This window comes from Nansenia antarctica, assembly GCF_963989245.1.
Source record: "Nansenia antarctica genome assembly, chromosome: 8".
NCBI classification, from domain to species: Eukaryota; Metazoa; Chordata; class Actinopteri; order Argentiniformes; family Microstomatidae; genus Nansenia; species Nansenia antarctica.
Genome location: NC_137678.1, coordinates 45,548,281 through 45,561,123, shown reverse-complemented (window position 1 = coordinate 45,561,123; position 12,843 = coordinate 45,548,281).

Sequence of the window (12,843 nt, the reverse complement as noted above, 5' to 3'; positions counted from 1 at the left end):
GAAAGAATGAGACCGGGAGACACGCTGCTGCTCTTCACTTCGCACGTTTATTCAACTTCCTCTTCTTCACATCCGTCAGTGCATACATCACTTCCGTTACTGCATACATCACTATCATACTAGCGCCCACTGGCGGTATAAACAGGACACAACATTTCCCCCTTTCTTAAAGGAATTACAGTACTCCGAGAATGCAATATTCTGTAGACTGGTGTCAGTACAATTGGAATAAAATGAAAACTAAGGAAATGAAAATGAATGAATCAGCAGAATGAATAACAACAATAAACAGTTTATGACAGTGAAACATGAAATGAACATTCACTTTTGTCATTGCATTGTAGGACCTTTTTGTACTAAGTTAGAACCGTGATCTATCCTACCCTTTTAGTACGTTCTCTACGGCACAAAGTCTACCAGCCACCTAGGTGGGTTTCTGACTCTAAGGTTCCTTCTTGGACCTGGTTCATTAAACACATTCTCTGTCTCGGGCACCATGAACTCCTCTAGCTCAATCTCCTTTTCACCACTGGTGCCAGACAGAGCATCCTTGGGGAAGCGTGTAAGCTTGGATGCATTCCATTTTCGACCATCACTGAGCAGGTATGTATTCTGTCCTGCTTTACTAACTACTGTCAGCGGTTCTGTGAATCTTGATGATCCCTTTTTTACATGCTCCGGTCTGCGGACGCGTACGGTGTCATTCACTTGGAACATGGGCACTTTCGCTCCCCTCATTCTGTCTGTGTACTCCTTACTCTCCTGTTGCTTGCGTCTCACTGTCTCCTGCACTTTCTCATGTGACTTAATTTGTTGTGAGACAGGGAGGACATTTAGCTTTTGTACGCATCTTTCTGTTCCTCAGCAACTCAAAGGGAGTAGCTCCTGTAGTAGCATGCGGCGTAGCGCGATAGTTCAGTAAGAACTCTGTTACTGCATGTTTCCATGGCTTGTGCATTCTCTCAGCCGTCTGAATACACTCTTTGAGAACTCGATTAAATCTCTCAATAGCCCCGTTGGCTCTTGGATAATAAACACTGGAACGCAGGTGCTTTATCTCTCTCTCTCCCAGAAAGCTTGCAAAAGCATGGGAGGTAAACTGACATCCGTTGTCAGAGACCAGGAAGGAAGGGTTACCTTCACGACTAAACACTGTAGTCAAGAAGCTAATAACAGCCTCTGTAGTTACAGTAGAGACAAACGCCACCTCTGGCCACTTACTGTAATAGTCTGTGAGTGTAATAGCATAACGGCAGTCCCATGTCGCACAGTCAAAGGGACCAACAATGTCAATGGCCACCTTCTCCCATGGTCCACCTGGCAGTTCCACTGGGGTAAGTGGTGCAGGCGCAGTTTTGGCTGTTTTGTCATTGTATTGACAGGGTACCCATGAGCCTACTAATGTCTGGACACATCTGTCCATTTGCGGCCACCAATATAGCTCTCGTAGTCTCTGTTTAGTACGCACTATTCCCTGATGCGCTTCATGAGCTAAATTTACAACTTTAGACCGTAGTGTAGTAGGAACCACCACACGGTCGGGGCCTCTCATGACAAGTAGTTCATCCACAGCCAGTTCATCTCTCACTCTAAAATATGGAGCAAGTTCCTTTGTCACATTCTTACTGCATTTTGGCCAACCTTTCTGTATCTGCTGTCTCAGTTGAGTCAGTTCAGGACAGGCCTCACAGGCAGCAGTGAACTCGGTCACAGATATGGCATGTGAGGAACCTGTGAACACAGTAGCCACCATGTCTGGCTCCTCCTCCACCTCTCCTGTCGAAGGCAGAGGGAGTCTGGACAAGCAGTCAGCAGTCACATTACGTTTCCCTGGATGGTAAGTGACATCATAAGTAAAGCATAGTAGACGTGCAGACCATCTCGCTATTCTCAGACCTGCGCGACCCGTACCCCTGGAAGTGAGTAGGGTTGTCAACGCTTGGTGGTCTGTGCGTAGGACAAAACGATGTCCCCACAGGTAGGTTCTCCACCTTTCCACCGCCCAAACGCATGCCAGCGCCTCACGCTCGACGGTAGAGTACTTTCTCTCTGCAGGAGAAAGTGTCCTGGACGCAAAAGCTATGGTTCTCTCTGTATTGTCTGGGTGAATCTGGCTCATTACAGCCCCCAATCCATAGTTAGAAGCATCGGTAGTGACATAAGTAGGTAACTCAGGATCATACAATGCTAAGGTAGGACTCTCAGTAATCAGTCTCTTAACCTCAGTAAAACTGGACTCTGCATCCGCTGTCCATTCAAACTTAGTGTCAGTAGATTCCCTGAGTGTAGCACGTAGCGGTTCCACCACAGTAGAGAAGTCATGTATGAATTTACTATACCACGATGCAAGTCCTAGGAAGGACCGCAGGGAGGATGTGTCGTGCGGGGCAGGCGCGTTCGCCACAGCACTGACCCCGTCTTGGTCAGGATGAAGACCATCTTTGGACACAGTGTGGCCCAGGAAGCGCAGAGCTTTCTGGTTGAACTTACACTTGTGCATGTTCAGTTTAAGTCCCACTTCATTTAGAGCATGTAGCACTCTCCGTAGGCTGACATCGTGATCCTGCTGTGTGATGCCGTAGCAAATCACATCATCCAGGTAGGCCTGTACGCCTGGCAGGCCTGTCAGTACAGTCGACATCATTTTCTGAAAAGCTGAAGGAGCAGAAGCGAGGCCAAATGGCACTCGGCAGAAACGAAAGAGACCCTCATGCGTGATAAACGCAGTTAACACTAGAACAGCCGTGAGGTGTTAAACAGCACCAGTGAGTACAAAAAAAAATCTACCTTTGCACTCGATCAAATTTCAGGACCCTCCTTTCATGACTTTTCCTAGATATGTGCGTTCTACCACCCAGCATCTTTACATTTTCAAAATCGAGTTAGTATAAAGCGATTTTGCAGTATTTCTGTGTGTGTCTGTGTATTTGCCTTGGGATTCGGCTGCCATCTTTTTCTCCAAGGCTGCAATTCTCTTTTATATCAGCAGAGGTAGCAAGGGGGCACACACTGTGCTCAACCTTCAGGCTTCAGTGCTGAATTAGATACAGTGGATAAGACTGATATTTGTAACATAATGTGTTTATATATAGGCTATATATAGCAATAGTGATACATAAGATATGTATATGTACAGACAGTTATGAAAATGATAAACTGTACAGTATGACTTTTACAATCCCTTCAGATTTGTTGGAGCTGAGGTTTTTTTTTCACCCAAGTTCCATGCAATAGTGATAAGATATTATGATATGTGTAGCCTATGTACAGTTATGAATGATACACTGCACAGTATGTACCTATCAAGCTGTGTGGTATTACATAGGTACCACAGCAAAGTAGTTCATCAACAAATATTATATAACAAACGGATATTTATAATATTGTATATAATGTCTTTTTTGATGATTATGCCTGTACAGCGCTGTCCATTTTCAAATAATGCTATAGGCTATATATATATATATCTACCCTCCCTCCACCCCCACCCAGAGAGCTTTGGACTGTCTGGATATGAACACTTGATCTCTGCACTTTATATTTATATTAATTATGACTCTTGCACTTTGATGTTGGTTTGCACTGTCTTGTCCTGTCTTGCACCTATCCTGCTGTAAACCGTGCTCCATTGTTCCAAACCAAATTCCTAACATGTTTACATGTCATGGCAATAAAAGTCTTCTGATTCTGATTCTGATTCTGATATGAATGTTCAGTTGTGATATGAAGTAGCCAACAATTCTCATGTCGACCATGATAATAATAGGCTACAACAGGGTTGTACATAGATATACGCAGATTCATATTTGGATAGTTGATTTTGGCACCATTGTATAGTAGCCAATTGCAGAGAGTATACATTATTTTGTTTGTTTACTGCACATTATAAATGAAATGAAAATAGCTGTTGTGAAAAGTGAAAATGAAGTGTGTTCATGTTGCAGTGAAATCTATTTACATAGATATATCAGATGTGATATTTCTACTACAAACGAACACAGAGAGACAGATAATTCAAGTAACATTTTTATTTACTTGCAATGTTCACGTCAATTCTTCCAAGTAAAAAGTATGGTAATTAATATGAACACCAATATATATTTTAAAAAAGTAGAAAGTGAATAGGAGGTCGCCGGAGCGCTCAGCGTGGGCGCTGTCAGGTAGACAGGGCAGGAGAGGCATCAGGCCTGGCCATGGGACAGTCAGCATCCCCAGCACACCGTTGCTTTTTTTCACCCAAGTTCCATGCAATAGTGATAAGATATTATGATATGTGTAGCCTATGTACAGTTATGAATGATACACTGCACAGTATGTACCTATCAAGCTGTGTGGTATTACATAGGTACCACAGCAAAGTAGTTCATCAACAAATATTATATAACAAACGGATATTTATAATATTGTATATAATGTCTTTTTTGATGATTATGCCTGTACAGCGCTGTCAATTTTCAAATAATGCTATAGGCTATATATATATATATATATATATATATATATATATATCTACCCTCCCTCCACCCCCACCCAGAGAGCTTTGGACTGTCTGGATATGAACACTTGATCTCTGCACTTTATATTTATATTAATTATGACTCTTGCACTTTGATGTTGGTTTGCACTGTCTTGTCCTGTCTTGCACCTATCCTGCTGTAAACCGTGCTCCATTGTTCCAAACCAAATTCCTAACATGTTTACATGTCATGGCAATAAAAGTCTTCTGATTCTGATTCTGATTCTGATATGAATGTTCAGTTGTGATATGAAGTAGCCAACAATTCTCATGTCGACCATGATAATAATAGGCTACAACAGGGTTGTACATAGATACTGTATACGCAGATTCATATTTGGATAGTTGATTTTGGCACCATTGTATAGTAGCCAATTGCAGAGAGTATACATTATTTTGTTTGTTTACTGCACATTATAAATGAAATGAAAATAGCTGTTGTGAAAAGTGAAAATATAGTGTGTTCATGTTGCAGTGAAATCTATTTACATAGATATGTGATATTTGATATTTCTACTACAAACGAACACAGAGAGACAGATAATTCAAGTAACATTTTTATTTTCTGTAACCATTTTCTCCTCCTTGTTGCATAAAACAAATTTAGACCACTATATAAATATAGACCACTATTTATAAATAATAATCCACAGATCTCTTTTGACATCACAACAATGTCAACACAATCACAACAGAATCTTATTTTATCCAACCAGGTTTTATATTTTGATTATGACATCATGTCTTTCAACATTGTCACACTTTTCATTACACACATTAGCGGCATCAAAAATGATGTGCTGGGCGTGCGAGGGAGCGTGCTTATTCTGGCAGATTGTGAAATATTAAAACCAATAACATTCTGAATGATTTATCATTCTGTACTCTTTCTCTCCTTTCTTTCATGTATTTTCTTTTCTTTTTCTCAATTAGTAGTCTCCTAATCTCGCTACAGTTTGAGCGAGACTGTAACTGTCATTGTTTGAATGAATGAATGAATGGTCTTTATTTGTCATTGATATAGTACAGGTACCAAACAACGAAATTTGGGAGGGGGGGCTCCCCTGGTGCTAGGAAACTAGGTGCTAGGAACTGGTGCTATAACTGTGTTCATGTTATAATGTTTAGTGAACGAACAATTGTTAGGTGTTTGCCACAAATCGGAATTATCTTGCCGTGAAATGTGTACATCAAATAACATGATGTCGGCGATCTACTAGAACTGCGGGACGACTGCAATGTAGGCTACCATATATATCTGCCATATCATACCGTTTTATATTGAAAAATATGATGGTAAATAAATACATGTGGGACCGATGTATGATATGGCAGAGGTGTGGTGTGTATCAGTCTGTCTCGTTCCAGCGAGTCAACTCGTGTTGACTCAATAAGACATGCGCTTGATGGGGGGAGTGTTGATGGCTCTCGATCGTTTCCGATCAATGAACAAAGACATCGGGTTCCCCCCGCTCCACCACGTTTCAACGGTGTGTTTCTGTAACCATTTTCTCCTCCTTGTTGCATAAAACAAATTTAGACCACTATATAAATATAGACCACTATTTATAAATAATAATCCACAGATCTCTTTTGACATCACAACAATGTCAACACAATCACAACAGAATCTTATTTTATCCAACCAGGTTTTATATTTTGATTATGACATCATGTCTTTCAACATTGTCACACTTTTCATTACACACATTAGCGGCATCAAAAATGATGTGCTGGGCGTGCGAGGGAGCGTGCTTATTCTGGCAGATTGTGAAATATTAAAACCAATAACATTCTGAATGATTTATCATTCTGTACTCTTTCTCTCCTTTCTTTCATGTATTTTCTTTTCTTTTTCTCAATTAGTAGTCTCCTAATCTCGCTACAGTTTGAGCGAGACTGTAACTGTCGTTGTTTGAATGAATGAATGAATGGTCTTTATTTGTCATTGATATAGTACAGGTACCAAACAACGAAATTTGGGAGGGGGGGCTCCCCTGGTGCTAGGAAACTAGGTGCTAGGAACTGGTGCTATAACTGTGTTCATGTTATAATGTTTAGTGAACGAACAATTGTTAGGTGTTTGCCACAAATCGGAATTATCTTGCCGTGAAATGTGTACATCAAATAACATGATGTCGGCGATCTACTAGAACTGCGGGACGACTGCAATGTAGGCTACCATATATATCTGCCATATCATACCGTTTTATATTGAAAAATATGATGGTAAATAAATACATGTGGGACCGATGTATGATATGGCAGAGGTGTGGTGTGTATCAGTCTGTCTCGTTCCAGCGAGTCAACTCGTGTTGACTCAATAAGACATGCGCTTGATGGGGGGAGTGTTGATGGCTCTCGATCGTTTCCGATCAATGAACAAAGACATCGGGTTCCCCCGCAGTCACAGTGCTACATGAAAATATCTAGCCACACACCACATAGCATACCTCCGCCCTATATGTATTTATCATCATATTTCTCAATATAAAACGGAGGTACGATATATGGCAGATATATGTATGGTATATTATGGCAGTTTCTGGCGCCTGTCCCGTTCTGTTGTTCAAAGAATATAATATAAAACGCATCACTGCACTGCTGTCTGTCCTGTGTTGTTTTGTTTGCATTGCATTTTAGCACAGTGCGCCGATTAGATAGAAGATGTTCTACAGAGGGTGATGTAACCCCTCCCTCCCCTCCCTTCCCCCACCCCTCCCCTGCTGTTGTGTCTCGATACCTGGTCAACACAGCTTGTACGAATATTATATAACGAACGGATATTTATAATAGACCTACAGTATATAATGTATTATTGTTTTTTCTGAGCAGTCCCACTCAGAATTTTTCATTTTATTCGACAGATCTAGTGAAGTCGCGTTGTGCATTGAATGACACTATTTATAGCGCTGTAAATTTTCAAATAATGCAATAGGATATATATATGAATTTACAGAAACATATCATCATGAATGGAAACACGCAAGAGCGTGTATTTGACAAATAAAGTGTGCGTGTGTTGTGGTCCATCCAGGCAGGAGAGAGAGTTGGGGGCAGCCAAGCGGGTTTCAAAGACGGCTCTCCCGCTTACTAAGCTTACAGCAGTCGCAGGCTTGTGCATCTATGTGAAGCTCATAATTATAATAACACAATATTGCAATATTTATTACTATTATTTGTTTTATTATAATAATCAACCATCATTCATTAGTAGCCTAATGAAAACTCCTGCAGTCCGGATCAATCTCCTCTCCACTTTACCGTGCATGCACGCGCTCCTGTGAGATCATTCAAGTTTAAAGTATTTGTCATTATACCAAATACAATTATATAATGTAATCAAAATAAAAAGAATGAACATATTCAGCCATTCCATATAATAACATATATTATAGCAGTTGCAGGGGCAGACAGGCTGACGTTACCGGCGAATTTCACGACAAATAAACAGACTTTATCACTGTGAAGCTCATAATTATGATAACACAATATTGCAATATTTATTACTTTTCTTTTTTAATAATGATAATCAACTTTCATTCATTAGTAAAGCTCCCGCAGTCACAATCAATCTCCTCTCCATATATATAATTTCCCCACTTCTCTGCTTCTCTGCGCATAGGAACTTTATATGCATTTTTAGAGGTAGCCTAGTGATCTTGTCATTTTCTCTTCTTGTGTGACATCGCCATCCAGCGATCTTTGTGCGTCAGTTCACACTCTCCCATTGTGAAGAGTGGTCGTGTGATTCGACACCTTGTCGCGCTAAAAGTAGGTAAAAAAACGTCTCTGTCCTAGTGTTAAATCACGGCTATCTGGATGCAATGGCAACTGGTGATAAGCAGAGGCTAAGTCTATAGTAGAAAAGACTGTGGCTCCACGGAGCTCAGCGAACAGTTCATCCATGTGCGGTAAGGGATGACAGTCACTGATGATTGCCTTATTAGGTTCTCTGAGGTCAACACACAGGCGAGGCTTTCCTCCCCCCTTTCTCTGGGTCACAACTATAGGGGAAACCCATGGAGATGCGTCTATACGTTCTATAACGCCTTTTTCCTGTAGATCTGCGAGCTCATCGGTCACAGCCTGCCTCACTGAGAACGGAAGCCTCCTCAGTTTCTGCTGTACTGGCACAGCATCTGGTTTAACCTGTATTTTGTGCATAAAACCTTTTGCACACCCTAACTCCTGTACTAGAACCTCTGGTTCGGTCTGTGGAGTGGTACTCTGTACAGTAGGTGCTCGGAGCACAGTAGGAGAGCTAGCAGAGCTAACAGTAATAATTTTGTTACCCTCAATGCACATCTGCAATGCTACAAATAAATCTAGTCCCAGCAATGCATTTCCTGATTCAACCACTATCAATGAACCTGTAACTGAATGTCCATTATGAACAACTGTAGCATGCATGCAACCTTTAACAGGAATTTTCTCTCTGGAGTAAGTAAGCAGATTCACTGTAGGCTCAGCAAGGACACATGTATGGAAAAGTGTCTGGTAAGTACTCTCTGGAATAATAGAAACAGATGAGCCTGTATCCACTATCAGCTCAACATCATGGGAATGATAATTTGCATCAACTCGTACAGTACACATAATTTTATCATTCACGACGGCCCCCTGCATGTAAAGCACAGTAACGTCATTCACCACTACCTCACGCACCTCTTTTTGAGCCGATCTACACACCTTGGAAAAATTAACCGCCGGGCATGTAGGCTTGTTAGCTAAGTGTCCTGTGGATCCGCATCGGAAGCAGGCGCGCTGATTCCCAGTAGTAGCTGGCTGGCTGTAGACCGTGGCAGGTGCAGTCGTCGTCGGAGCTTTCTTCTTGCCCTTGTCGAACCTCCTCCTCGTCGGCTGTTTCTCGATGGCTCTCACCGAAGCTGTAGCTCCAGCGAGAACGTTGGAGTTCTGTAGTCCAGCCTCGATTTGTAAGGCCATTGAAGTAGCTTTGTCCAGAGACAAGTCCGATTCAAGCAAAAGTCTGTCTCGTATGCGTGTATTAGCAACACGCTCAATCAGTTGATCACGAATCATTTGTTCCTCCATGGCACCAAATTCACAAGCTGCAGCTAGCTCGCGTAATGAAGCAAGGAACTGATTAACCGTCTCGTCCGGACCCTGAGCTCTCTGTCGAAATTTGTGACGTTCAGCAATCACATTCACCTTAGGAACAAAGTACTTTTTCAGTCCATCCACGGCAGAAGTGTAGGTAACACCCGTATCCTTTAGAGTGTAGAACAGTCTTTGTCCTTCGGTCCCAAGTGCATGGAGAAGAATCGCGCGCTTTCTTTCCTCCGGCCATTTTTCTCCGGTAGCATCAATTACGAGCATGTAATTTTCAAACATTCTCAACCAAGTAGGAAAAGAAATAGCAGGTTCGCCTGGCACAGGCATGAACGGTGTAGGTAAGGGTACGGAAATAGCCATCCTCGTCGCCAAAAATGTGGTATTCTGTAGTAAGAAAGTAGTTAGGAAAGAATGAGACCGGGAGACACGCTGCTGCTCTTCACTTCGCACGTTTATTCAACTTCCTCTTCTTCACATCCGTCAGTGCATACATCACTTCCGTTACTGCATACATCACTATCATACTAGCGCCCACTGGCGGTATAAACAGGACACAACAAGCTGATGTCGATCAAGAGACGGAGCCTCGTCCGTAGCCAAAACTCAAAACAATCAATCATCGACTTTGGTTAGTCTTGTTGTTCATTATCACTAATAACATCACTAATTCTCAATCTTGGTGTGTATGAAAATATATTTGTTTGATATATTGACATGGCACGTATAGTATTTGTCTCTCATGGATGGAAGTTCATGCTAAGACATATTTATTTGTTGGGAGAACCTTTGTCATTGTATGCAGGTCATTGAGCAGATGCACACACCCTGCCTTATGTACATATCATAGAAATACATCTTCTGTAGTCTCGGGGCTGAAACTCAGAGGCTTACCAACAGCTACTTCCCCCAGGCGATCAGGCTTATAAAGTGAGGGCAAGTGACTATTTATCCCTAAGTACACCTCACGTACAGAAACTACCTACCATTAAGCACACAGTCACTTTATTCAAATACTACCTCCCAACACAACTATTTACGGTGTGAAATTAACAACAGATTCCAAATCAAAAGGCATAACGCCATCACGCACTATTTGACTTTTGATAAGAGATTCTGGTGAAAGCCAGGCTTTGAAACCAGGTGATAAGCTACACTATAGGTACAATATTACTTAAAACACAAGAGACAATTGATGTCAGATCATAATGCTTAATAATGTACATCATAATTAACATGCATTGCATGGTTGAAACTCCAACATGCGTGTATCACATGCAGAAAGGCTTCTTTCAGAGAAGTTCTCTGCCTCTAGTGGTAGGATTAAAAGTAGTGAACTGGATCCACCTCTTCTGGAGCTACCGTAAACTGAATGTACCATGTGTTGTTCGTGTCGTTCAATGAGAAACAGGATCTTTTTATAACTTTTATTAACGTGCTCCGTTTACATCAACTGCATCTACCTAGTACCTATTAGTTCCTGTCCTCTCGCTACTACCACATCATCTCCGGTCATGTAGGGTTAGGGTTAGTCTACATGAATGTACAGTGAATCAGACTTGCTCAATCTCAACCTATTGTGTGACATGCCCATTCAATAACACTCAGAGGGCAGGTCAGCTTGCTGTCAGGTCTCCCTGATAAGGACTGTTTGCCTTCTCTGTCTATGTGAGTCAGCCTACAGCAGTTTATATTCAGCAGTTTATTTACTGATGCCCAGACAACTCAGTCCATTTCTGCGAGACAATGAAGGATACACACACCCTACTCCATCTGTTTCTACTACTCTCGTTCTTTGCAGGTAATATGAGAGGCAAATCGGGAATACGGGTTTGTTGTGGATGTCGGCTGATATGAACTGCAAAATAATGTTGTCTACTTTTTGTACAACTAAATCAGGACAAAACTGAGATACTTGTTATTGGACCAAAACCACAAAAAGACAAATTATCCAATACCATGGGAACCTTGCTTTCAAACATGAAGCTAAGAATCTAGGTGTGATTATAGATTCTGACTTAAGCTTTGAGCCTCACATCAAATCTATCACTAGAAATGCTTTTTATCATCTACGGAATATGGCAAAAGTTTCTCTGGCAAGCTGATGCAGAAGTGTTATCAAATGCATGCTTTTGTTATTACCTGTTTTGACTATTGTAATGGTCTCCTTTCTGGTCTTCCGAAGAAAGCTATTGGCCAGCTGCAATTAGTCCAAAATGCAGCAGCGAGACTTTTAACCAAAACAAGCAGAAGAGCTCATATAACTCCTATTTTAGAGACTCTACACTGGCTCCCTGTTAAGTTCAGAATAGATTTCAAGATCCTTCTGCTTCTTTATAAAGCTCTCACTGGCACAGCACCAGAATATCTGAAAGACCTTTTGCTTATGGCAAGCCGTTATAACATTTATTAGCTAAATTTGACTAGTCGTAATTCGATTTTTACTAGTCTAAATTTGTATTCAAGATATCTATAACGTCATTCTGACTAGTCAAAACGACAGTTAGAGATATCTGTAATTCAGTTTTGACTAGTCAAAATTGAATTACAGATATCTAGTGATGTCACCGAAAACGACACTCAACTCGTCACACATCCTTAAATGACATTGCAGATATCTGTAATTCAGTTTTGACTAGTCAAAATAATAGTTGCAGATATCTCAAACGTCATTATGACTAGTCCGAATTGTATTGCATGACGATGCTCATGATGCGAGGTATCTCATGATATTGGCGGGAGCAGCAAAGCATCTGATGAGTGTTGGCAGAAGCAATGGCGGTTGCTGTGGTGGAGGATAGCGCGAAAATGCCATGAAATAGAGAGAATACTGTATCATCAAGGGATTTGTGGTGAACGTGAGATTCGTTCACTAGATGCTTGTACTAGAAATCTACAGCGCAGTAATTGAAGCTGCTCCAGCGTTTTCTGACAACAACAGACATATCTGAAACGTCATTTCGCCTAGTCTAAACTCTAATTTAAGATATCTGTAATAACATTTCGACTAGGCAGAATGAAAGTTAAAGATATAACCAATTTGAGATATCAATCACTAAAATGAATTTCAAGATATCTATAACTTTATAATAGATATCTACAATTAAATTACGATTATTCCTAATTCCAGTTTGAGATAACTTCATTCAAGATATCTTCAACTTCATTTAAGATATCTTTAAGGACAATGTAGATATCTTGAATTAATGGGAATTAAAGATATCTTGAACTGGAATTCTGACTAGTCAGAATGA